At 42.3% G+C, this 27,320-nt stretch overlaps 1 protein-coding gene across 4 annotated transcripts in view; it reads right to left on the minus strand.

The window, feature by feature from the left end:
* LOC126297807 (protein O-linked-mannose beta-1,2-N-acetylglucosaminyltransferase 1-like) overlaps positions 1-27,320 on the minus strand; it is a 1,990,313-nt gene that overhangs the window by 577,529 nt on the left and 1,385,464 nt on the right. For all 4 annotated transcript variants that reach the window (XM_049989012.1, XM_049989016.1, XM_049989017.1 and 1 more), the window contains exon 10: positions 9,810-9,835. The gene's annotated coding sequence lies outside the window, so the exon portion shown is untranslated. The remainder of the gene's footprint in view (positions 1-9,809; positions 9,836-27,320) is intronic.

A 27,320-nucleotide genomic window follows, 5' to 3' on the forward strand; every position in this document is an offset into this window, starting at 1 on the left:
GTGTGCGGTTATTTCGAGACGCTGTGGGTGTGGACTTCGTACTGATAGACGATAATGTGTGTGTGTGAAATCTTATGAGACTGAACTGCTAAGGTCGTCAGTCCCTAAGCTTAAACACTACTTAACCTAAATTATCCTAACGACAAACACACACACCCATGCCCGAGAGAGGACTCGAGCTTCCGCCGGGACCAGCCGCACAGTCCATGAGTGCAGCGCCTGAGACCGCTCGGCTAATCCCTCGCGGCAATGGACGATAAGGCTCAACCTCATAGAGCACAGGTTCTCGATGTTTTCTTGGATACGGAAGACACTGCATGCGCGGCATGGCCTACTCACTCTCCCGATTTGAATCCCATAGAACATGTCGGACGCACTAGGGAGGCGGGTTGCATCATGTCAGCATCCACCAACCACTCTCCAAGGCTTGCTAGCAGCTCTGCAGGAAAAATGGGCGTTATTGCCATAGCGTGAGACTGACGACATCATTCACAGCATGCCCCGACGTTGCCAGGCCTGTATTGCTGTCAGATGTGGTCACACCCTATGCTGAACATATTAACCAGTTGTCGGAATGTGTGTGCAAATCTATTAAGTTGGAAAAAATGAAGAACATTTTTGTTTACCGTAATCATGTTGCAGTTGTTAATATTCTGTATTGTTTACATTGTTTCTACTATACTATCATCTATTTGTACTGTTGTGGGAAAATAAACGCAACCTTCCAAAATTTCCGTTTGTTGCTTTAACTTTGTACACCAGTATATTATTAAAATGAATACACAACTACAGGGGTGAACGGATACACATATTTAAACAATGCCGAAAAGTTATGCCGATAACAATGGGTATAGTTCTAACACAGCGTTGCCTATAATTTTAAACCAGAATCAAATATACCGCTAAGTGCACGCAAATCAGCAGAAGTGTGCAGTTATCGCTTAACTGCTACATGTGTCTGAAATGGCCATAGATGTGAGGAACAAAATATTTCAGTTTATTGTCTCTAATAATTGCTTGTCGAGTCTAAAATTCTGAGCAGTGTTTAGAAGAATCATTGATTGTTTCGGAAACTGGATGGCTGGAAGTTTAACAATCTGAGGCTGAAAAACCGCTATCCTTGCATCAATATGTGCCACAAATTTCTTTCTACTCTGGACTGCGTAAGTGAGAAACCAATATCAGCTTTTTTTCCTCAGCTACTCGATGTTTTAATTCCTTATTTAATACTTTCCTCTAATGAAAGGTAATTAAATAAAGTAGCCTGAATATGTAGTAATATACAGGAACACAAGAGTTTTACGTAGCGTGGCGAATGTACAAACTGACGTCGATATATGTTATCCGAATCTGAAATTAGTACTCAATCCGACATTCGCGTAAGTGGATGGGGAAATCCGTTGTAAAAAACTCAAACATGTTGACTGTCGGAAGTTACATCTGCGTTCCGATTCCATGGAGGTATTGTGCGTTGTTGTCCGTCTCCGAAATTTAATAGACGTGGTACAAGGAACAGAAGTGTCATGCATTTTTCATGGAGGGGAAGAACTGTGAAGGCACCTCATGAACACAACTAAGATGCCTATTGAAGTAAATGTAGCTGCTCCGGTTTCTATGGGCACCAGAAGCAGCCGGAGGAAAATTCTGCCAATCACGTGTTTCTCGAAGACTGCCCTCTAATGGCACCTTGAGTAGAATATGAAGGGCGACACGGAGCGGCACCTGGATTTAATTATAGCTTTTTGTTTGGTACATATTCGGACTTCAATAAATATCAGTCTTCAGTATTATAGCTAATTACTAAAATAAAAATGCTTTCACTATTCAGACTAACGATTTGCATTTCATTTAACAATGTGGGCTGGGAAAGTTCGACGTGCTAAAGGTTAGAGCTGAAATTCATTAACGAGGAAAACATTCCAACACAGGAAGCATTGAACAGGGAGGAGCTGAGGTGGAGAGCGAAGTAGGGAGGATATGAAGCAAGGAAGGAGGAAAAGTGGGGGGGGGGGGGGGAGAGGTAGAAACAGAGAAAGAGAGAGAGAGAGAGAGAGAGAGAGAGAGAACACTCCACGCAACTGCCTGTCTGTAACTTCCCCAGAGTAATTAATTGATTTAAGAGATAAACATCCGATCTAGATTTGTTTTTAAGCCCACGATACGACATGGACACAGAAGGAAGCAGACGATCCAAATAGCGTGGGCAAAAAAGAAAAAAAAGGTCAGAAGCCACTGAGGAGGAGAAGAAATGCCAATGCTCCAGGGAACTCATTCCATCGCTGTCAGCGGTTTCTCGTTAACAGAATTTAATTCCTTGTTCTCAACTTTGCTCGCAATTAAATACAGCATCCGTCCAGTTGTTGCTCTAAGGGCATTAAATTCTTGCACATCAAGGCAAGCAGGCTGTGCCGCGCCAAAGTTTTCTTTTTAAACGAGATTCCTTATAACAGCTTCTTAAACTGTGGACCGCCAGGACGTGCTCCATTCAGATGTAGTAAAATCCAGTGTTTCGCCAAATTAAGGAACGCCTCTTATTTTTGACTGGCCTACACGAAAATAAGTGGGTCTCTGGTCGTTTTATACTGTAAGTACATTCATAGCTCGGGACCATGAAAGGACAGTACCATCCGATGAAGCGGTAAGTGTGGAAGAATCACAAAATACCCAGTGAAACAATGTGGCTATAGAATTCTAGGTGACACATTCCGCGATCTTTATGAGGGTGAAACAGTAATTCTTGTTTCTAATTACGCTGGAAAACACGGTCCTTTACCGTCAATAGTCGAAGTACTATATGGTGCAGTGGTAAACTGTCCTGTCTTGTTTGCTGCCGTGGATGCGTCTCAGGTTTGGAAGGATCGTGGCTCTAATCATCCTCCAAATATCCTAATTTCTCGGGTCGTATGCATGTAAATCACTTTGGCTGATTGCCAGGCTGGTTCAGGAATTGTAGTCGCGGTGGATTTCCTTGGCCATCTTTGTTCAGTTCCAACATGTACTTCTTTTATAACATCAAAATGACGAGATGTAAAATCTAACATTTCCGGTTGTTACCCTAATGCCGGTGGGGGTGGCCTAGCGGTTCTAGGCGCTACACTCTAGAACCGCGCGACCCTACGGTAGCAGGTTCGAATCCTGCCTCGGGCATGGGTGTGTGTTATGTCCTTAGGATAGTTAGGTTTAAGTAGTTCTAAGTTCTAGGGGACATATGACCTCTGAAGTTAAGTCCCAGAGGGCTCAGAGCCATTTTCTTCAAGAATTGGTGACGCAATTGCCAGCCGGCTTCTCCCAGGAGCAAACCGAATCCTTGATCGATCGTTCCAAACTGCGTAGCCACAAAGATCGCCAGATTTGAACTGTGTCATGCGGAAATTAATATGTTTTTTCAAGGTTTATTCCTTATTATTCCTTGATTGTACTGCACTACACAAGCTTTGTCACAGCACCAACTCCCACGTACTTTCAAAATTTTAGTCATTCCGATAATGAGAAACTCCTAAATTCCGGAATACAGTATCTTCTGGCGAGACGTAGAGGAAGTGGGAGCCCACTTTTATTTTCACCAATAATCAGTCATCGATATTTGTAAAGGCGGTTAGCTGGGAAGTGTGTTCTGACGACTGTCTTTGTGTTTGTTGTATAGCGAGCAAACAGTGTCATAGGTGGTAACCACGTAAACCTCTCGTGACGAGATGCTACAAAAGATAAATAAGCGACGTAAATCAGTCATGAGCACTGAAGACAGCTGTCGCAAAGAAGCAAGGAATAACGTAACGCAAGTGACGTGAGAACTCAAAATATTCAATATTCCTGTCACTTTGTAGGCTTTCCCAGCGAAATAAGTCTTGAAAGAGAAGAACTGGATGAAGAGTTGCTGAAGCTTTGTCGTCATGTGCTGACGTCCACGTATTTTTTATTTATCGGCAACACTTTTGAACAGAATGACGGAGTGGTTATGGGTAGTCCTTTATCACTCATAGTCGTAAATTTATTTATGGAGGACTTCGATGATACGGCACTGAGAACTTCGGCTTTGCAACCAACGTGCTTCTGGAGATATGTGATGATACCTTTTTCGTCTGGCCACAGGGACGTGATGATCTTAAGAGATTTTTGGGCCACTTCAACTGTCTTCATCCCCGGATTAAATTTACCATGGAGGTTGAAAGTGATGGGGTGCTTCCATTTTTGGACATCATGGTTTACAAAAAACCATATGGCACTTTGCGGCATAGTGTTTACCGAAAGCCGACGCACACAGATCGTTATCTGCATTCTAAAAGTTTTCATCCATCACACCAACGCATTGGCGTCCTAAGGACTCTGCTACGCAGAGCATATGCCATTTCTGACGCGGACAGCTTAACCTGAGAAGTTGCCCGTTTGATGGCTGTTTTTAAGGAAAATGGATACTCTTAGAAGCATATTCATCGAGATATGGAGTTTGGACCATCACTGGAGGTGTATGAAGAGGAACATAGATCGGTGGCCTTTATTCCTTATGCTGGCGAAATATCGTTTAAGATTGGAAGAATTTTAAGGAATTTTAACATTGAGGGTGTGTTCCGTCCACCTTCCAAGATTAGGGCACCACTCGGCACTGTGAAAGATGATTTGGGGCTTAGGAAACCCGGTGTATACATAATTCCGTGTCTATGTGGGAAGGCTGACATAGACCGTTCGATCTGCACAGTTCATGACAGGCTTGTGGAACATCGGCGTCATACGAGGCTACAACATCCGGAAAAATCGGCAGTAGTACAACACTACTTAAATGAGGGGCACGGTATGAAATTTGACGCAACTGTGATAGTTGCCAACACTTTTTGGAAGAGTGTCTATAAAGAAGCAATTGAAATTAGGTTGGCGGATAATTTAATTAATAGAGACAGTGGGTTCCCTCTTAGCAGGAAGTGGAATTCTGTATTATCCCGTATCAAAACAGAACTTTCTTCGGTGCAATCAGTCCGAGCGTTCGAAAATCGTCCCTGAGTGCGATTATCGTTGCCGCCGGTTTTCTGCTAAGGGCGGCGCCACCTGCCCAGTCTCAGAGGGCAACACCCGTGATGGGCGGCGCGTGCGCCGTGAGCGGTACGGAGGCTTACCTACAGGGTGTTACAAAAAGGTACGGCCAAACTTCCAGGAAACATTCCTCACACACAAATAAAGAAAACATGTTATGTGGACATGTGTCCGGAAACGCTTAATTTCCATGTTACAGCTCATTTTAGTTTCGTCAGTATGTTCTTCCACCTACGCTCAATGGAGCACGTTATCATGGGGATACTCTACCTGTGTTGGTAAAACATGTGCCTTTACAAGTACGACACAACATGTGGTTCATGCACGATGGAGCTCCGGCACATTTCAGTCGAAGTGTTCGTACGCCTCTCAACAACAGATTCGGTGACCGATGGATTGGTAGAGGCGGACTAATTCCATGGCCTCCCCGCTCTCCTGACCTCAACCCTCTTGACTTTCATTTATGGGGGCATTTGAAAGCTCTTGTCTACGCAACCGCGGTACCAAATGTAGAGACTTTTCGTGCTCGTATTGTGGTCGGCTGTGATACAATACGCCACTCTCCGGGGCTGCATCAGCGCATCAGGGATTCCATGTGACGGAGGGTGGATGCATGTATCCTCGCTAACGGAGGATATTTTGAACATTTCCTGTAACAAAGTATCTGAAGTCACGCTGGTACGTTCTGTTGCTGTATGTTTCCATTTCATGATTAATGTGATTTGAAGAGAAGTAATAAAATGAGCTCTAACATGGAAAGTAAGCGTTTCCGGACACCTATCCACATAAGATATTTTCTTTCTTTGTGTGTGAGGAATGTTTCCTGAAAGTTTGGCCTTCCCTTTTTGTAACACCCTGTACATAGGACGTCGTTTGCGTCCTGGCATCTGTTCACAGCGGGACTCATCAGCAGAAGCAGCATTCTCCTGAAGATGGCGAACAGTTGGATCGCCGAAATATCTAATCGAGTTGAGTTAAAGATCCGGCAGCAAACCCGAAGAGACTTTCAAGATCCAATACTGCTGTTTTCTGCAAGTCACAGTCCCACAAGATCTGCACATTCCACCAAAACCTGAACACAGGTCATCCCCGTTATCAAGAAGGGACGTCGAACAGATGTGCAGAACTATAGACCTATATCTCTAACGTCGATCAGTTGTAGAATTTTGGAACATGTATTATGTTAGAGTATAATGACTTTTCTGGAGACTAGAAATCTACTCTGTAGGAATCAGCATGGGTTTCGAAAAAGACGGTCGTGTGAAACCCAGCTCGCGCTATTCGTCCACGAGACTCAGAGGGCCTTAGACACGGGTTCACAGGTAGATGCCGTGTTTCTTGACTTCCGCAAGGCGTTCGATACAGTTCCCCACAGTCGTTTAATGAAAAAGTAAGAGCATATGGACTATCAGACCATTTGTGTGATTGGATTGAAGAGTTCGTAGATAACGGAACGCAGCATATCTTTCTCAGTGGAGAGAAGTCTTCCGAAGTAAGAGTGATTTTAGGTGTGCCGCAGGGGAGTGTCATAGGACCGTTGCTATTCACAATATACATAAATGACCTGGTGGATGACATCGGAAATCACTGAGGCTTTTTGCAGATGATGCTGTGGTGTATCGAGAGATTGCAACAATGGAAAATTGTACTGAAATGCAGGAGGATCTGCAGCGAATTGACGCATGGTGCAGGGAATGGCAATTGAATCTCAATGTAGACAAGTGTAATGTGATGCGAATACATAGAAAGATAGGTCCCTTATCATTTAGCTACAAAATAGGTCAGAAACTGGAAGCAGTTAATTCCATAAATTATCTGGGAGTACGCATTCGGAGTGATTTAAAATGGAATGATGATATAAAGTTAATCGTCGGTAAAGCAGATGCCAGACTGAGATTGATTGGAAGAATCCTAAGGAAATGCAATCCGACAACAAAGGAAGTAGGTTACAGTACGCTTGTTCGCCCACTGCTTGAATAGTGCTCAACAGTGTGGGATCCGTACCAGATAGGGTTGATAGAAGAGACAGAGAAGATCCAACGGAGAGCAGCGCGCTTCGTTACAGGATCATTTAGTAATCGCGAAAGCGTTACGGAGATGATAGATAAACTCCAGTGGAAGACTCTGCAGGAGAGACGCTCAGTAGCTCGGTACGGGCTTTTGCTAAAGTTTCGAGAACATACCTTCACCGAAGAGTCAAGCAGTATATTGCTCCCTCCTACGTATATCTCGCGAAGAGACCATGAGGATAAAATCAGAGAGATTAGAGCCCACACAGAAGCATACCGACAATCCTTCTTTCCACGTACAATACGAGACTGGAATAGAAGGGAGAACCTATAGAGGTACTCAGGGTGCCCTCCGCCACACACCGTCAGGTGGCTTGCGGCGTATGGATGTAGATGTAGACATCCATCGCTGGAAATTTCCAAATCTCTTGTGGCCAACAAGAATACGTCAGAAACGAGCTCGTCATCCAGGTCCTGAACGTCCAATGGATGTCGACCAAAAAAATGGCTGTGAGCACTATGGGACTCAACTTCTGAGGTCATTAGTCCCCTGGAACTTAGAGCTAGTTAAACCTAACTAACCTAAGGACATCACACACATCCATGCCCGAGGCAGTACTCGTTCCAGCGACCGCAAGGGTCTCACGGTTGGATGTCGACCAGCCACTGTGTCGTCCTCTGCCAAGCGGTTGCGATGCGGAGGCCATGAGATCAAGTAACTCCTCAACTGGAATCACGAGCATTAAGGAAAAATCCTTGACAATGTCGGTAATCGAATCCGTGTCCTCTGCAAGGCAGCACTGACCACTCGAACAGATTACGCAGCTTACGCCTCGGCCATGAATTATGGACGAAGGATATTGGGCATTCCTCATATGTGAGCCGTACCTATTGCCGGATACAAGCTAAAGGGGGTTACTCGTTCAAAGATGCTGAAGGGGTGCATTTCATACTTTTTCTGTTGTGAACGGAGGGCTCTAAGTGGTGGAAATTGTCCGTTGTTACACTCTAAGGAGGATTTGCGACCAGGAAGAGGTAGTTTTCACTTAGGAGGGAACATTAGAGTCGAACATCCAGTCGACATCGAGATCATTAGAGCCGGATCGCAAGATCAGATTGTTTCATGGATGTGGAAGGAAATTCGCCGTGCTCTTTCAAAGAAACCATCTCGACATTTCCCTTGAACGATTTAAGGAAATAACGTAAAATCAAAATCAGGTTGGTGGAAGAGGATTTGGAAAAAATTTCGAAATTTGTGGTAAGGTCTTATGGGAGCAAGCTGATGAGGTCATCGGTCCCCAAGCTTACGCACTACTTAATCTAACTTAAACTAACTTACGCTAAGGACCCCGAGTGAGGACTCGAACCTCCGACGGGGGGAGCCGCGAGGACCGTGATAAGGCGCCTGACTTGAGACCGCGCGGCTACCAAGCGTGGCGGAGAGGATTTGAACTGTCGTCCTCCTGAGTGCGAGTCAAGTGCTGCAACCGTTGTGCTACCTCTGTCGGTGCTTACATTCAAATGATTAAGTGTGACTAACGCTCAATCTGCAGTCTTCTAATAAGGATATACTCCATCAAAACGACCGTCTTCAGTTAACACTTAAGTCACGCACGCAGAATAATTCTGACACGTTCCCTGGCGCGTCCAGGCACTTGTCCTAAACGTTATCGAATACCTAAGATCTGTTTTAAGGCAGGTAATCTGATTTAGGTTTCTATTCTTATTACGCACTGCATTATACCCATCCATTCCGCTACGACTTACTGCACTATGACAGACTGACAAAAAATAGTCCGACGTAACATTTCTTGTCCAAGAACGATAACGACATTGGAGACGGAATACAAAACCAGACTCGGACAAGATGAGAAAAGTAGGCAGCCATCACATTCTCATACGATCCAGCATGACATCGGTCTTCGCTGTTTAGAGAAACCAAGGGAAATCTTATTTTGCATCTCCACACACCAAATAAACGTTTATTTCGACCAACATGTGAAATCAGGTAAATAAGTGTCGGACTTGAAATCGAAGCGACATGATAATGCTGTAAGTGCATTCGAAAACGCGTTTTCTCCAACTCCGACTAGAGAACTTCATTCTTTTGATACATCGCCGCTAACTAGAAACTTAAAACAAAGTACGTCCTTTCAAAGATTTGTAACGCAGGTTAAACGTTAAAACGCAGATGGTACCACATTGGAATAGATCATTGCACAGCCTATCTATAAGTTTAACTCTAGGTTCGTCATCATTTAAAATTTTATACATAGACTTATATTCTGAACATGGCAGTGATAGATTGATTGATGCTTTCAGCAGTGTAGTTCAGCCGCAGTTGAGATCTTTGGGACAAGCAGAGCATGTATAACGTGTTAGTGTCACATTTCAACACACACTCGTTACATTTAGAAGCAGCTGTCAGTGGATTCCGCCACCGTTGCCGCCCATTAAAAAGTGTCACAGCGAAAGATGAATGGCGAATTTAGATGAAGGTGCGGTGCAGATATTATACTGAACTAATAAACGCGTGCGTGCGTGCGTGCGTGCGTGTGCGCGCGCGCGCTCGTGTGTGTGTGTGTGTGTGTGTGTGTGTGTGTGTGTGTGTGTGTGTGTGTGTGTGTATAAAATAGGACTAATATTTAGTGCATTTATTCCTTTCAACATAGGTTTTTTGACTCAATCAATATCAAAATCCTCTTTGTCTTAACGACATTATCAGACGCCAAAAGTGATTTCACAGGTTACTAAACACCGTATAATAGGTTTCCTTACCTTATTCAGCACAGAGGCTTCACAACCTGTAACAGAAATATCATAAAAATGTTAATCCAAAGGCAGAGAAGCGCGCGCCCGCACACACACACACACACACACACACACACACACACACACACACACACACACACACACACACACATTACAAAATTCAAAATTATGTTAAGTTATACCAATAAGCAAACGTACATAAACTTAGCTTAGGAATCTGTTGCATGTTCTATTTTGAGAGTCAACGTAGAGATGTAAGTATGAAATTGACTTGCTGTAATTAATACCGATAGGCCCAAAACCTGAGCAAATATTTCGTTACTTTGATTGTTAAAAGTCCCACTTTCTTCTGGGCTTCTATACTCGAAACATGTCACCAAGATGAGGAAACAAATCGTATAATAGATGTTCAACATGGAAAAACAAGTGTGTAACACATCAAAACTACTACTACTACTACTACTACTACTAATAATAATAATAATAATAATAGTAGTAGTAGTAATAATCCTCGTCTTCACCAGATCGACTGCTTTAAAGCACTGCTACCCGTGAAAGTTGCAGAATAAAACGTTTTGTGGCTGTTCTTTCAAATTTTCTCACCTACTGAAATGAACAGTCTTCATTAGTATTAGAGAACAGACTACTACTTATGCTCATACAACTGCTTTTTAGTGCCACCAATGTTCCGTTGTCCCCATCTTCATAGAGTGAAGTGCAGAAACCCTGGATTGTGGTACAACTTAAAGTCACCAAATGGTCAAATGAAAATTAAATCAGAAGAAACATTTGTCGATCGAAATGAATGACAATTCCGTTTGAGACGCAGGTGTTTCCTACTGCATGTCACACTGTACATCGACATAATGAACCAGACTGTCCAGAGTAAGAGAAACAAACGTATAACTAACGGCTTGGTCGCTTCCATCTAAGTTCACTGAGATAAGGGGAAGACTCCAGCAAGAAAAAAGCTCTCCAGACTCGTGGTTAATGTTCTTCCATAAATCATTCAGTTTTGTATTCTCTTTACACGTTTATTGGCGCAATGAACACAAGATCTTGAAAGGCGAACACTTATCCAGTCTCACTGCACGCAGAGGAAGAGACCTCGGCCATCGTTCGCAGTGACTCATAGTAACCAATGATTATCAGAGCTGCATGGAACGGATCGCATAATATATATTCAACGTGCAGATCGTTGCCAAGCGTGATGCGTATATTTGTGAAAGACAATTTAAAAATACATCTAAACCTGCATCAGCAGGTATGGTATGGTGTATAGAGGAAGACATATACGGACCAGTATCTTTTCCCTCATTTCTTTCAGCGGGAGGTGTATGGTCAGGAAGTCTGTAGCTGCGATTCAATATCCCTCTGAATTTCTACAATTTTGTAGCGGTCATTATATGTACGAATACTACGTGAGACAAACTTGTATATTTCTTAACTCTTCATGAAACAATCGCATTCTGAATTTTAAGAGATATCGTTCTGAATTAATAAAGCCAGATCTTGATGGGCTTTTAAGTGATATAAAGATTAGACAAATGTGTTAAATGTTCAGAAATAACGAATAAATATCAATGATTCAAAACTGTGTGTAGAATTGCTGAGGGTATGAAACGGAATCATCAATCAGGGTCAAGAGATGGTTTACTTTGGCTCCTTTGTAGGATGTGAACTAATGGTTCTGTTTCGTTTGACTCACGGGAAAGTGAACTCTTGAAGGTAGACACCAAGTACTCCGCAAAAGCCAACTTACAAAGTTTCTAGACGCTGCTGAATAAGCGTTTAAGGGAACCAAACAGCTAAGGTAATCCGTCTCCTATTCACTCCTCAGGTCAGAAATAGTGTACCCAATCCGTGTGCGCAGAGAATAAATTTATTTTTCATGCAACTGTGAGTTAGCGTTCTAAGTGTTTGCGCAGCGTGTCTCTGTGGCGGAACACGGGAATCAGGTCGGTAAGCACCTGGTGCGATATGGGAAACCGTGTAAAAATCACATTCCGGCTCGGCCGCACACCGATTCCACGTCGGTAATTCGCCGGGAAGATTCGATCTGGAGCCGGCATTTCTTCCCGTGCCGGAAGGGGGCCAGAATGGTGGTATTAACTATTTTTGAGTCCCAACAATATTAAAAACATTTTTTAAAGTTTTCACAAAGTTGGCCTTTATCCTGTAGGAAGCAACGAATAGAAAAAGAAACTGGCAAAAAGTAAATAAACAATTGTTTTAAAGTTGTGGTTTCACTTTGGAACGAATGGGACATACAGTTTTCAAGTACCCATCATTTCATGAGATATATTTGAAAGAAATTTCACATTTTTCCAAGACACAATCCGACACCACGAAACCTCCATCAATTCACAATACCTGAAACAAATTATGATCCTAAATAACAAGAATGTTTATCAAAAGTACATACTGTTCCAGTGGTTTCATTTCAAAACCACTCATAAAGCAGTGATACAAACTCAAATTTACGTTACAATAACTTTAGATATACTTGCTTTCACTATCTATCCTCAATATGATCACTATGAGAAACAACGCATGCTACAATCTCCTACAATCAAGTAGCGACTGTTGCTTTGAATGCTGAGAATGACTGCGACATTGCACTACTTTCGTAGAAGTGTCTCTGTGTACCACTAGATGTGTCAGTCTTAAAACACCGTCGGCGGTTTGTTGCAAAAGGCATCGGTGCTTTAAAAATTAATAAAATGGTGGTTTCAGACAGAAAGCACTGATATTCAAAGGGTTAAATCAGGAATCCATGCACTCATAAACTTTATAAAAATGTATCTATGTATGAATGTTCCACATCTCCTCCTTATACCAATTTCAACCAAACTTTGTACAAGTATCACTTGCTGTCCGGAAAGAATTGCTGTGGTGTTAAGAGCAACCCACCTACCAAAGGCTTGCTGGGTGGGGGTGGGAGTAAAAGCAGTGCAGCCCACGACTGGAGAATACTCACACTTGAGTCATTCAGTATTTGAGACTGAGAGCACTTAGTGGTGTGCAACAAACGTTTTATACATAATTTCAAACATTTAAGAAACTTTTTATCGCTAACAACCCCGCAAAATGATGAAAGGAAAAAGAAGTTTATCGCTTACTACGTTTTTGTTGTTCATACAGGGAAATTGCGGCATGAAGCATGACGTTCTAATTCATTAGTCCGTTACTAATAGCTCTATTCGCGACACATTTTGCAAACTGTACTCACGTATACCACTGAACGTACCAGCAAGATTATATCACTGTATGGTATATGGCTCACTCGATATGACGTCATAAACACTGAGCTGCCTGAAAATGAAACTGCATGGCAAATTCGCTAGATATGCAGCTGAAATATGTGTACAAATACATGTGAAATGTGTTAAATATATGTAAACTACGAGTATATCTTACATAAGTGAAAAGCTGATCCTAAGCCCCTGGATCGCTTTCAACCAAATTTGGCACACTCACTAGTTACGATCTGTAAAGAAATACTGAGAGGGTAAGAACTACTAGCCTCCTATTGGAGTGAGGGTGATAACGTGGGGAGAGAAAGGGGAGGAGAATATGGACAGGCAGATAGGGGAAGGAGGAGAAGGAAGTAGAGAGGGTAAGGGGGAAATTGAAAGAGATAGTGGAGAGAAGGAAGAGGACAGAGGAAGCAAAGAGGAGGAGATGGACAGAGAGGATGAAGGAAGAGATGGACAAAGAGAGGGGGGGGGGGGAGGATGGACAAAAAATTAGGGATGGGGGGGGAGGGGGGAGGGAAGAGGAGGTGTACAGAGAGTGGGTGAAGGAGAGAGAGACAGAGAGAGGGGGAAGGAGCAGACAGACTAGTAGAAAATTTGAGTAAGCTGGGTGTTCAGCTAGTCTCTCAATATACTACATAACGGTCCCGAAGGTTCAGTGAAGAAAATATAAGATTAATTCCAACACATACTTAGACATTTGAGCATTCATCGTGCCCGCGCTCCGCACGCAAATGTAACGGAAAGACGCTCTAATAATTGGTGAAGTGGCTAGTACCATCCACCGTGTACTTCACACTCTTTTGCAGAGTATAGATGTAGATCTTTTAGATATATATATATCTCTCTCTCCCCCTCCCTCCCTCCCTCTCTCTCACCTTCTTCTATTCAAAAGCGCAAAAAATTCTTAGTAAATGGTTTTTCTCAGGATGTTTTGCGGCAAATTTCTTCGTAGAGGAATTATACTACCACTGCGTGTATTGGTCATTCCACCAAAAGTCAATGCAGTAAATGACAATCAGTAACTGATTGACAATTATTTGATGGATATGTTGAGAATCGTCTGCGAAATTTTGCATCAGCCTTGGTCATCAACAAGTCTTCACGCATTTTGCTAGGAATTTATACTAACGGGACTTCCTTGTACCCACCTGAGACATCTGTCTAAGAGAGCTCACGACGTTCTATATATGTAGGGTCTAACTTATAAAGATGGTAGCGGATTCTAAACAGCGCTTTCTTTTAGATACGGAACCCATTGTACGAAATGATTTTACTTATTTGGCCTTCGGAAGCAAATGGCCATTTAGCCAGGTGAAAAGTAAATAACTGAACTACAGTACAAAACATATCTCGATTACATGATACAGAATCAACTCTGACATAGGTATTTTTAAATTGACTGTTGACTGACATGTACGAGGACGTGCTGAAAAGTAATGCCTCCGAATTTTTATGTGAAGACCTCTAAAGCTTTTTAAATAAAACAAACGTTGTTAACATTCTACACCTTTGTCCTTTATGTCTACATATTTTCAATACTCTGCTGGTGGAGGGTTTTGAATTTTAGCGCGTAACATGGTGATGTGTAATGTAACTACGCACCTGAAGAATAATTTGGAAAATATTTCGAGTAGATTTCCCCACCATGTTATAGTTCTGGGTGGAGATTTTAATTTGCCGGATATAGACTGGGAGACTCGAACGTTCATAACGGGTGGCAGGGACAAAGAATCCAGTGAAATATTTCTAAGTGCTTTACCTGAAAACTACCTTGAGCAGTTCAACAGAGAACCGACTCGTGGCGATAACATATTAGACCTTCTGGTGACAAACAGACCCGAACTATTTGAATCAGTTAATGCAGAACAGGGAATCAGCGATCATAAAGCGGTTACTGCATCGATGATTTCAGCCGTAAATAGAAATATTAAAAAAGGTAGGAAGATTTTTCTGTCTAGCAAAAGTGACAAAAAGCAGATTACAGAGTACCTGACGGCTCAACACAAAAGTTTTGTCTCAAGTACAGATACTGTTGAGGATCAGTGGACAAAGTTCAAAACCATCGTACAATATGCGTTAGATGAGTATGTGACGAGCAAGATCGTAAGAGATGGGAAAGAGCCAACCGTGGTACAACAACCGAGTTAGAAAACTGCTGCGGAAGCAAAGGGAACTTCACAGCAAACATAAACATAGTCAAAGCCTTGCAGACAAACAAAAATTACGCGAAGCGATATGTAGTGTGAGGGAGGCTATGCGAGAAGCGTTCAATGAATTCGAAAGTAAAGTTCTATGTACTGACTTGGCAGAAAATCCTAAGAAATTTTGGTCCTATGTCAAAGCGGTAGGTGGATCAAAACAAAATGTCCAGACACTCTGTGACCAAAATGGTATTGAAACAGAGGATGACAAACTAAAGGCCGAAATACTAAATGTCTTCTTCCAAAGGTGTTTCACAGAGGAAGACTGCACTGTGCTTCCTTTTCTAGATTGTCGCACAGTTGACAAAATGGCAGATATCGAAATAGACGACAGAGGGATAGAGAAACAATTAAAATCGCTCAAAAGAGGAAAGGCCGCTGGTCCTGATGGGATACCAGTTCGATTTTACACAGAGTACGCGAAGGAACTTGCCCCCCTTCTTGCAGCGGTGTACCGTAGGTCTCTAGAAGAGCGTAGCGATCCAGAAGATTGGAAAAGGGCACAGGTCATCCCCGTTTTCAAGAAGGGACGTCGAACAGATGTGCAGAACTATAGACCTATATCTCTAACGTCGATCAGTTGTAGAATTTTGGAACATGTATTATGTTCGAGTATAATGACTTTTCTGGAGACTAGAAATCTACTCTGTAGGAATCAGCATGGGTTTAGAAAGAGACGGTGTGAAACCCAGCTCGCGCTATTCGTCCACGAGACTCAGAGGGCCATAGACACGGGTTCACAGGTAGATGCCGTGTTTCTTGACTTCCGCAAGGCGTTCGATACAGTTACCCACAATCGTTTAATGAAAAAAAGTAAGAACATACGGACTATCAGACCAATTGTGTGATTGGATTGAGGAGTTCCTAGATAACAGAACGCAGCATATCATTCTCAATGGAGAGAAGTCTTCCGAAGTAAGAGTGATTTCAGGTGTGCCGCAGGGGAGTGTCATAGGACCGTTGCTATTCACAATATACATAAATGACCTGGTGGATGACATCGGAAGTTCACTGAGGCTTTTTGCAGATGATGCTGTGGTGTATCGAGAGGTTGCAACAATGGAAAATTGTACTGAAATGCAGGAGGATCTGCAGCGAATTGACGCATGGTGCAGGGAATGGCAATTGAATCTCAATGTAGACAAGTGTAATGTGCTGCGAATACATAGAAAGATAGATCCCTTATCATTTAGCTACAAAATAGCAGGTCAGAAAATGGAAGCAGTTTATTCCATAAATTATCTGGGAGTACGCATTAGGAGTGATTTAAAATGGAATGATCATATAAAGTTGATCGTCGGTAAAGCAGATGCCAGACTGAGATTCTTGGAAGAATCCTAAGGAAATGCAATCCGGCAAGAAAGGAAGTAGGTTACAGTACGCTTGTTCGCCCACTGCTTGAATAGTGCTCAACAGTGTGGGATCCGTACCAGATAGGGTTGATAGAAGAGATAGAGAAGATTCAACGGAGAGCAGCGCGCTTCGTTACAGGATCATTTAGTAATCGCGAAAGCGTTACGGAGATGATAGATAAACTCCAGTGGAAGACTCTGCAGGAGAGACGCTCAGTTGCTCGGTACGGGCTTTTGCTAAAGTTTCGAGAACATACCTTCACCGAAGAGTCAAGCAGTATATTGCTCCCTCCTACGTATATCTCGCGAAGAGACCATGAGGATAAAATCAGAGAGATTAGAGCCCACACAGAAGCATACCGACAATCCTTCTTTCCACGAACAATACGAGACTGGAATAGAAGGGAGAACCTATAGAGGTACTCAGGGTACCCTCCGCCACACACCGTCAGGTGGCTTGCGGAGTGTGGATGTAGATGTAGATGTACGCCGGTGCTTTAGAAACAGAGTGCCATAATCTAATTTCCAATTCGAAGAGTTCGTCCACACATGAAGCATCCACTCCTTCAGTATGACAATGCCGCACCACACACGATCGCTGCGACATCTGTAAAAATCCGACTTCCTCCAAACAGTTCCGAGTTGGCCCCATCCGATTTTCATCTTCCTCCAAAACTTAAAGGATGTCTTTGCGGACTTCACTTTAACACTTCTCTGCTACAAGCAGAGATGAGGTTATGGCTCCGTCAACAGTGACAGTATCAACAAACTGGGATCTTTTTGGAAGAAATGTGTTCTTCGCCAGGGTGACTATGTTAACAAATAAATATCTAAACATGGAGAATAAAAGTGTAGTATGTTAATAACGTTTGTTTTATTTAAAAAGTATTCCGATTTTCACACAAAAAAATTGTAGGCATTACTTTTCAGTACGCCCTCGTTTATAAAATATTGAAAAATAGATTTGGATAATTCAAAGGAAAAGACAGAGGACCAATATATCTGTTACAACTGCTGTGGTGCGACACACAGAAAATATATGTACACTGTATTCACTTGACAGTTCACAATTCCAGTTCCTGCTAGACAATCATAAATTGTAGAACACACAGAGAAAATAATCCTGATAACCCAGGGCCAATCGCCGGCCGCGGTGGCCGTGCAGTTCTAGGCTCTCCAGTCCGGAGCCGCGCTGCTGCTACGGTCGCAGGTTCGAATCCTGCCTCGGACATGGGTGAGTGTGATGTCCTTAGGTTAGTTAGGTTTAAGTAGTTCTAAGTTCTAGGGGACTTATGACCACATCAGTTGAGTCCCATAGTGCTCAGAGCCCTTTGAACCATTTGACCCAGGGCCAAGCAAATCTGCCAATAATTTGTAGAATAGCAATCCAAAATGTAGTCCAATTGAAATCCAGCAAACAGGCAAGTGACACAAGTATAGTGTAAGCGATCCAGGCCGACATGAGTGCTCGCTCGCTCGTCTCACTGGCCACTGGAGGAGACCACTGTTTGCAGTTCATGATCGTTTGTCAACTATAGAGCATTGTTCGTTAAAGGAAGTTTAAGACATGCATTTAATGTATGGTTCAGCTGGATGTCGTGCCCATAAAGCCGAACACAGCTCAGGAAAAAAGTTTTGTAACATGTGTCACCCTAACTTGACAAAAATTATCGGCGTGTACAGAAACCTACGTGAAAATGGACTATTTAAGCTACTAGGAGCTGGTGAAATTTCTCGAAGATTAATTCCTTTCAGACTAGAATTTTATGAGATTATGTGGGATGGCATGAGAGAAGATTTATCAATAAGCATATGCCAACTTGGCATTCGTTACAATGAACAGGTGCTATGAGCTTACACTAATGCTGAGAGGTGCAAGTTGCTTGTGGCAATAATTAATTTTTATTTCTGATAATGACTTTTTCACCTGAAAGTACTCCACTTTGGGGCCCCTGTCATATGTATAGTTAATTTCAAATGACCTACCACTACTGGGGAGGACCACGCTTCAAATTATCGTCCGGCCATTCAGATTTAGGCTTTCATCTATTTCTCTAAATCGCTTAAGGAGAATGACGCGATGGTTCCTTTGAAACGGCGGGCTGATTTCCTTACCCGTCCCTCCCCGTTCCAAGTTGTGTTGCTTCCCTGATGGCATCCTCGTCGACGGGATGTTAAACCTTAATCTCCCTTTTTTCCGGAGATGTGGTCTCATTCAGAACGACGCACTGAATTCGGTTTGCCTAGTATTGAATCTGTGTACATTCATAATCCGACATATCATAAACAACTATTTAGTTCTATTTATTTCGTAATTTTTAGGACGTTCATCCGGAACAGTAAAATTTCTTCTTCCGATATTTCAGCTACTAACTATATAACCATCTTCATGGTGAGTCGATGACGGAATTAAAACCATCTGATAGAATAGTGTGAGCTAAATAGGCGTGCGTCAAAGACAAGACAGTCGCCAACAGGAGGCTTTGTCACAGATAAAACTTTATGCTTGTAAGAATAAAACATTTCAAGCGCCGAGTCAGATAGTCCATAGCTCTTAGGACCTTTTTTTTTCGACTTCGGCCAACTGCGGACCATGGGGAACATTTGGTTTGCTAGTTAGTCCTTTCTGCTCCTCTCTGAATCTCACCATTCTTTTACTGAGGTCCTGAAATCTTAAGGCGAAATTTTGCTTTGGAGACGGTTTTTACTAATGTTTGCTTTATAAATGCCCTATTATTCCCGTCTGTCCCGAATTCTTCCAAAACACCGAAGGGCATATGAGGTACGATCGAGACATACATTTTGTAAGTCAACGAATACAACTACAGTATTTCTGCCTCTTATTGCTCTTACTCTGAGGCTGCTTTTCAGACAAAAAAGCCGACCCACATAGGATGTTCATTTTCTGAAGCATCGTTGGTATTCATCTGTTTGATGATCCGCTTGTTCTTCTAATAAGGCTTTGGAGTGTACTTTGTAAGAAATTGGTATCAAGAAACTCCATAAAAGTTTCCTGCTGTCTTATCCCCTCAAAATTTACGCATATCAGCCACTATTCCAGCCTTCCTAGGCGCTTTATTTGTATTAATTTTTAGATTACTTTTTTTTTACTTTCATGAGACTTGATGGATTGCAATGCAAGCGAGAAAGGTGATGGAATATTCTAGTCACCATGACAACCTCAATAAACACAGCTATTTTTGTTTACTTCGCTCCTGCAGGGAAAATAATGGGAAGCTTCCCGACGTCTACAAAAATTGGTGTATACTTGGTCTGCATCACCAAGAGTACAGTGATAGCACGCCAGGAAGGGAGATGATCTCAGAACGTGCTAGCGGTGTAAAAATTGTAAAGTCAGAATGTGAGAAGAACGCGGAAGGAAAGCAAGTAGTATGTGTTGGTAGTTGGTGGTGTGAGAGGCGTAACAGCAGCAGTGAAGCAGAAGGCTATTGTGGTGACAGCGGCAGGCATGCTCGTCTCGAGCCGGCCCATCCGTGGCCAGGGGCCCATAGTTTCCCTGATGGGGAGCCACTTACTGGGCCGCACAGGAATTCGGCGTTCAGCAACTGCGGCATTCTGCGGGGGCCGGCGCCGCCCTGCTTCTTAACGCCGGATGCCTCTGCTTCCGATATACACGTTAAGCGCAAATCGGACGAGGCTTCCATTAACGCACATTTCTCATATCGCAATCGTCTGTTCATCGACGAACGTGAAAGAACGTTGTAGTTAGTTGTAAGGTGACCATATTCTCGGAGACCTTAGATGTCACCTCACATTTCATTAGTGCACAGATGATTAAAATTCCTTATGTGTTAATGAAGTACATGAACTCAGTACCCCTTTGCTGTATACAAAAATTGGGAAAAAGATCGTGTTTTTTCCCCTGTTTTTTAACTGCTAAGGAACACTGTTTGTGGGTAATCTGATGCGCAGGACTATAATGTAACGAATATGTAGTCATATTAGAATTTGAAAACTACCATAGACTATCATAGACAATCATAAGGAAGCGTAGACTACGGTAGTTTAGATAGTAGCATTGCCCAGTTAAGATCGTAACCGCGTCGTCTGTACGTTACGTGTGTTGCATATGTATCAAGCGTTACTTCATTTCGATCCCTTTGTTTGCGTATTCAATCAGTGTCTCACTAGAGGCGCCTCGAAACTAGAAGCGCTGAACTGTTCAGAAACTGAATGAGGGTATATAAAGGGCCGTGTAACTTACAGAACATTTTTGTTCTACATACTCGTAGTTATCCTTATGTCTGTTACTTAAAAATAAACAGTACTTGTAGCAGAACTGAAACTGTCAATATTTAATTTAGATTTTTTCAAAACTTGATTTTTAACGTGAGATAGAAGCGTACTGTATTAAAAATTACAAAAAATAAATACAGATTTATAATATGGCACCATGAATTTCCTCAAAAATAGTTAAAATTTAAAAAATGCGAAACATTAAACATATCAACCATCACTTCAATACTTCGTCGAGGTTATGTAGAACATGTTTCTGTTACTGCTAAACACACTTCGTACTTCTCAGTTATAAAAGGAAATTATTGCCTTTGATCACTTTGAAGAACTATCTGTTGAGTACAAAATAACAACAGTAATTATATAGATTTTTTATGTTTATGCATCTAAACTGTACTTGCATCAAAAGTAATTGCTTTGGTCGCAGTTCTAATTATGTGCAAAACAAGCAAACAAAAAAACAATGAGAAGTAGTCGCCTCGCACTTTCTCGCTCACAGATTCATTTACCCTTCTTCCTCTACCAATACTACCAGTAATACCGATAATCGTACCACTTACTATGTCATTTGTGTACTGTACGAAATTTAGAGAACCGTAGTTTTGGTAGACCACAGCTCTGTCATATACATTGCAAAAACAGGAGAAAGGCCCTACTCTGCTCTACTTTATCTTCAATCTATGAAATGTCACCACAGTGTTACATATACGTTGAATAAACAAATTCGTGCACATCATTTAGTAACGCCCGAGACAGTCCACTGTTGTTACTACGACTATGGCAGAATAACTTCAAGTTCACTGGCAATCTTGTCTTTCAATGGGAAATGTTTAAAGAGCTGCGAAGATTGTGCTTAAGCATTTAATCTTTTTCTTGGTCTATCGATTTTTGTTTTATTGCCTGTAATATTTGGTCCACTGAAAATCCTGTTTCCAAGAAAGGTGATTCGATGATGCTTGTATAGGAAGTACCGTATTTCCACAGTAGATGAGATGCAGTAAAAGCCTGCTAAACGTGCGAATGGCTCTCTTGGCCTGGAGTGCGCGGACGGGCGACATCCTAAGCGCGGCTGCCTTTGTTGTAAGGTTGCAGCGCCTGCGCGGGTCATTGTCCGATGTGATTTATGACAGGTCGTCAACCTCGCCCCTTTGTTGTGCAGTTCATTCTTCCACTGGACCATTAGTATATTCGATCCCTGGGCCTGAGTGGGCTCCGTGGGCTGCAGCATTCTCTGCTGTTTCCACGCAGCCTCTCCCACACGTCCTCAGAATACTGCTGGAAACACCCGTGGTTACTTGACTGCTCGAAGGCATATTCACTCTTAACAGTCAGAGCGAACATTTCTATCTCAAAATGTGGCTCAATAAACAGCGACAACTTGGCTATTATAATGTTCACAGTTGTCATAAATTTGAGTGAAACAGTTTTTCAGTATATATTGTCACTTTATTTGAAACGAACAATTACATCAAAAAATTGGCCAGGTTCGACTCCTTGATGATTTTCAAGTATGCTAAAGCGAAGGATCCTGCATAGTGCTTGAACAGATCATATGTAATATCACTGCGAGGCTCGGATATTACAACATATTTCCCACATATCTGAGAGGCTACCTCAACTTCACCACTCATAATATTAGGTTGATGAATGAGTTGGTAGCGTTTTCGTTTTGTGTGTTGGTATTCCCGTTGAAATGAGTTAATTTATAGATTTTCATTTTTTATTTGTAGTTCACTGTTGGTTCAAAATGGTTCAAATGGCTCTGAGCACTATGGGACTCAACAGCTAAGGTCATGAGTCCCCTAGAACTTAGAACTACTTAAACCTAACTAACCTAAGGACATCACACACATCCATGCCCGAGGCAGGATTCGAACCTGCGACCCGGACTGAAGCGCCTAGAACAGCTCGGCCACCGTGGCCGGCTCACTGTTGGCATTTGAGTTTACATATTGTTATTTGGATATAGTGAATGGAGCTGTGGACGCTAGAAAATGGAGTGCCAAGTGGAGAAATTGGAACATTTCTGACATATTCGTCTGTCTGAGTTCAGTAGAGGGATGACAACAGCGGAGGCAGCCAGAAACATTTGCGCCGTGTATGCAGTAATGCTACTGGACAGAGCACGGCAAGAAAATGGTTGTCTCGTTTTAAGGCTGATTATTTTGACATTAGTGACCCTTCACGTTCAGGAAGACTTTTGGGATTTGATGAAGACCGTTCAAACTCAATAATCCACAACCGAGCGAGGGCGAGCAGTAGTTAGACCACTGGTCATGCATTCCGGAAGAACTTACTCGCATTCGGGAAGAACTTACCACAAATTTCCAAAATACCATTCCGGAACTTCCTTATAAACCTCTTACAGCTTTCACAATAAACAAACATTTTGTTGCACTCGTGTATTGATCTTAATTTTCGGAGATATTTCATTCTGAAATCAGGTACTCCTTCGCTGGACACTCCGTAGATACTCTAACGGTTCTATATTTCTTCAGCCGAAGATAATTTCAGCTTGGTCCAGTCACATGACCTGACAGAGAAGCAGGCTCCTGAGATGAGGTCTTGTTAGTGAGGGGGGTGGGGGAGGGGGGTGTTGGACGACAAAGTGGGGAAGGAGGAGATTGTAGCGCCTCTGATACAATTTGCGTTCGTTTAATTTGCTCGGCTTTTGCAGTTCACTTGACACATTGCAATGACAACGAAATTAGGATATGTGACTGACTTTGAAAGAAACGAGATAGTAGTTTCGTCTGTTTATATTCAAGACATATTCTGAGTCCACCATTGATTTATTCATTCACAGGGTTACTGTAAATACTGCAAGGAAATTTTACCGGAAGAAAAAACAGTCTTAAGTGCATGACGAAATCGAACATTCTAAAAAGTAATAGCAAGTAGAACGAGGTGAACGCCACTTTCAGTGGAAATAAGATTAAAATCGGCGTTGCCTACTGGCTCATAGAAAAATTTCAAACAGCACGAATTAGTTTCATGAATTTGGTGAAACTATGTAATTCTCATTATGCCTGGATCAATGACTAATAAGTGTGAATATGCTTTATTTAACTTTTTATTTGTGACGTATATCGTTTTCATCCGGTATTGCTTCCAAAACTTCTTAGTTATACATTCACATTTATTTGAGGTACAAGTATAAGTTGGAAACAAGCCCTAAAACATCTCAAAATGGCAGACGCCATTTTATAATTTACCACACATCAAAGACCAGAGACTCGAAGGGCTACACCACAGCTGTACACGGCACACAGTAATCTCTATCTTGGGCATAATTTCAACACTTGCGTAATGCTCTCACCAAATAGTTAACGCTCTGCAGATGAAAACTGACAAGACATTTCCATTAACATGGCAGGCCGGAGTGGCCGAGTGGTTCTAGGCGCTACAGTCTAGAAGCGAGCGACCGCTACAGTTGCAGGTTCGAATCCTGTCTCGGGCATGGGTGTGTGTGATGTCCTTAGGTTAGTTAGGTTTAAGTAGTTCTAAGTTCTAGGGGACTGATGACCTCAGATGTTAAGTCCCATAGTTCTCAGAGCCATTTGCACCATTTTTTTCATTAAAATGATAGTTCGAGAGCGTACTGGAAAGTAATGCCTCCGAATTTATTATGTGGAATCTCTTAAAGATTTTTAAATAAAACTAACGTTATTAACATTCTACATCCTGTAAACCGTGCAGGCATCCACCATTAAAGAATGCATATAGAATCATATTGGTGCAACGGACTTACGAGAACTGATGGAACGTGATGGGATGTAACCGAATACGAAACAGTCTGTCGTGGTGCTTATCGTGAAACTGGCTATCCTTTAAGGAGTAGCTGCAGATAGTGTGATAATACATTTTATAGTCACAGAAAAAACAAACATCCAGAAGCTGAATTTTGCCAGTGGTTCCAGGTGATATGAACTGCAATGTCACACAATTTTCAGAAGGGATAGTTTGTTCTAAATGAGTATGACTTTTATACGCAGATCAGGAAACAAGCGAAAGCACGTTGTTTTCACCAGCTACTGGCCGAAAGTGGTGCTCGTACCATAGTTGTAGTTCTCTTGGGATAAGTTTGTTTATCTCATCTACAAATTTTCGGGCCCTTTCCGCAGTTTACTGTGCATCGTCAAGGTGGCGCTTTGTTTGAAATTTCGTTGTGTTACAATTCCCAATTCTGTAGCACTATTTGAAGTTATGCAATCATCCACTACTTCTCATGATATCGCTGTAATCCATGTCGGGCGCAATTTGATGTGAATACTGTGCTAGGTCACTATCATGCATATCCTGTAAACAGTATCGAGCATCCCTGAAACGCGCATACACCACTTTATGTAACAAGTGTGCCTTGCCCACTCATGAATATCCACAGCTTTTCTTATGCACTTCACGATCGTATTACTGCTGACTTATTCGAAATCTCTTCATAATTGTTTTTTATTTTTAGTATGCTGCGGGTTATCGTCCATGTACGTAATTACGCTTAGTACCCGCTCCTTAGAAAATGATTGTCCCTTACTACGTTTCACTGGAGAGGAGATTTAAAGCTCACTGTCTGACAAGATGATGAACTACATGTCTCGATACTAGTTTCATTATAGCTTTCACTTGCTAAGCACGTATCGTCATCATTGTACTTCTCATGTACATTGTCCGCAGAACTGAGCGTATACAACACCACACATTCCACTAACTCATCTTCCACTCATCTGCCACTTCTTTCTTACTCTGTGAAATTCCTTGCGTTCCTTTCTGAAGAAATGTCAAGTTCGGCAGTTGTTGCAGATATAATTGTTTGCTTTGTTTATCGTTTCGAGCGGTTCTAGGCGCTTCAGTCCGGAACCGCGCTGCTGCTACGGTCGCAGTTTCGAATCCTGCTTCGGACATGGATGTGTTTGATGTCCTTAGGTTAGTTAAGCTTAAGTAGTTCTAAGTCTAGGGGACTGATGACTTCAGATGTTAAGACCCATAGTGCTTAGAGCCATTTGAACCATTTTTGTTTTTGTTTATCGTTGCCATTGATCTGCTTGTATCAACACCACTAGTACTGTAGCAGTGTTGAGAGTTAGTCGTCGACTAAGAAGTTCAACTACGCTCTGTCGCCTCGTGCTGTGCTCACCATTGGATTCCTCCTGTCCCGCCTATTGTTGCCATTAGCAACCAATATTTTAGTTGCATGGCAGACAAAATATGGGGCGTCGAATGCCGTAAACATCATTGACCTTTTGTGACCTCTCACCCAACGGGTTCCTTGTAAGACTTGCGTTTAGCATTCAGTCGGCGTCTGCCGAAATCACTTTCGCCAATTTTTGACAAGCGAGAGCGTTCCATGGGCGACTACGTAGTGATTCCCACATGCATTTATGAAGGGTGACGATCTGTATGCAGCTAAGAGCAGAGTAGAGCTGCTGACGACTGGTGGTAATCACACTCTGCAGTTGAATGCATTTTGAACACGTTAACGACCCAGCCAGAAGCACGTCGATAGTAGCATAGGTCAACACCGCAATCAGTGTGCAGTGAAGCGACAATGCGGTAGTCTGTATGCCCTGGCCACAGCTAGGGGAGTGACCCATGTGATCCGCAGCAGGACGCGACAGCGCTAGCTGTGGCAGTAACCTCTGTAGCTGCACCGTATCCATCAGCTCTGATGTACTGTCTACACCTATAGCCTTGGCTGTTACAGGAATTACAGCTGTCTCGACAAGGCGTCACTAATGGAGGACAACAGGAATTCAACAAATCGATATAGCCCAAGGGAAAATTTAACAGAAAATTACGGAGAACTTAAATGGGGGTCCTTGGAATGACGAAGGCCAAGTTCTCGTGAAACCCTTCTACATAAATTTAGATAACCTTGAATGGGGGTGTGCATTTCGATTTTGCTTCTCTTACAAAATAGATAGCTAATTTTCCTGGGGGGGGGGGGGGGGGTTCGTAAGACTGCATGTGCTTTCAAAGACATACCATTCTCTGATTAAAAGCTCGTCTTAAAAAACGTGATATGGCTCGATACTCTAATTACTGCATTTCATAATGTTATATTTAGTTGTACGACATATTTAGTGGAACAGCAGCCAACAGTACATGGAATAATGCAAGTGGTTGCGACCAATCAGGGAAGGGAATGTTTCGAAAGCAGCTCTAGTTTATTCTTATTTCCATTCTGAACTTCACAAAGCGACTTTCTCCACATTATACGCGTAATGATACCTCGGGAGAAAAATTATTTTGGAGAAACTGGTAATGTCTTAGGTGATGAGGGAGCATTTGCTTCGCCAACAGGGTTTTTTGTAATTTGAAATCGACATTTATCCCCTTAAGGTCGAGTATTTGACGGGAACAATTTGGAGAACATTCAGCACATTCATTACGCAAACAGGCGTATCAAAATCCTACTCGAATAATTGGCCTCATAATTAATTTACCTAGGTA

This window comes from Schistocerca gregaria, chromosome X (assembly GCF_023897955.1).
Source record: "Schistocerca gregaria isolate iqSchGreg1 chromosome X, iqSchGreg1.2, whole genome shotgun sequence".
Classification (NCBI taxonomy): Eukaryota; Metazoa; Arthropoda; class Insecta; order Orthoptera; family Acrididae; genus Schistocerca; species Schistocerca gregaria.